Source organism: Brassica oleracea, chromosome C2 (assembly GCF_000695525.1).
Source record: "Brassica oleracea var. oleracea cultivar TO1000 chromosome C2, BOL, whole genome shotgun sequence".
NCBI lineage: Eukaryota > Viridiplantae > Streptophyta > Magnoliopsida > Brassicales > Brassicaceae > Brassica > Brassica oleracea.
The window spans coordinates 8,558,637-8,559,929 of record NC_027749.1 but is presented as its reverse complement, the minus strand read 5'-3'; positions in this window follow the sequence as shown (position 1 = coordinate 8,559,929).

Below are 1,293 nucleotides of genomic sequence, written 5' to 3'. Positions count from 1 at the left end.
AACGACTACTTCCCTTTGCATTTGCGGAGCTACTTCCAACAAACGTACATGAAGCACTTGCAGGTAGTATATTATAACGCATTAATTTTATAATGGTTTAATTTGCAATAATATATATATATATATATATATGACTACTAATGTGTTTAATTTTTTTTGGAATATAAAAGGCATTGGAGCATTTTTCAGGGATATGAGCACATGAACTCTTAAAGAATAAGTCGTGGAACAACTTCACGAGAACATTCCCATCTTATTGTGCAACTTGGAGAAGATATTTCCTCCGGGATTTTTTGACGTCATGGAGCATCTAGCTGTCCACCTCCCATATGAGGCATTGCTTCATGGACCTGTACATTACGGATGGATGTATCAGTATGAGCAAGCCATGAAATATTTGAAGGGAAAAGCAAAAAACCTCGCAAAAGTTGAAGGTTCTATAATTGCTGGAAGTTTGATGGAAGAAACTTCTCACTTCACATCGTACTACTTTGCGTCAAAAGTACGTACCCGAAAAAGAGTTCCAAGAAGATATGATGGTGGTGGTGTCGCGCCAAAATATGATGTTGCTGGTGTTCCATACATCTTTAGCCAGATTGGACGAATCGGTGGGAAATCAAAAGAGGTTCGGTGGTCGAGTGAAGAAGACGCTCATAGTGGACACAACTAATTCTACTCAATTGCAATGATCCATTAATGCATTATTTTGAAAGGTAACATATTTTATGGAAACTTCTAAACACATATAAGTATAAATTATATATTTTCCAAAGATTAATTAATATAAAACGTGACTTTACAGCCTATTTGTTTCTCAAGTTGAAGAAAAATTCCCAGGTATATCCACAAGTGACGTAGACAGAAGGAAAGATCAACAGTTTATTAAGTGGTTGAAGAATCAGGTATTAACTCAAACTCTTAATTTTTGCAGGTTGATCGATCAAACTCTTTTTTCATACATGATCTATATTTCAACGTTCTCTTTATTTTTACAGGTTGATTATGACGACGACGACGTAGATTACCCTACGTGGTTTCACGAAGTAATTCAAGCTCCACTTGCAAAGGTCACCACATCACAGATGTATTTCACACGAGGCTATACTTTTCACACATATGAGTATGGTAGACAGCGGCCGACCAGTAACTATGGAATATGTGTGAAAGGCAAAACAGATTTCTACGGGATCTTGTAGGAGATTATTGAAGTGGAATTCTCAGGGTTATTGAAGCTGAAATGCGTCCTCTTCAAATGTGAATGGTTCGACCCCGTCGTCAACAGAGGTGTTCGGT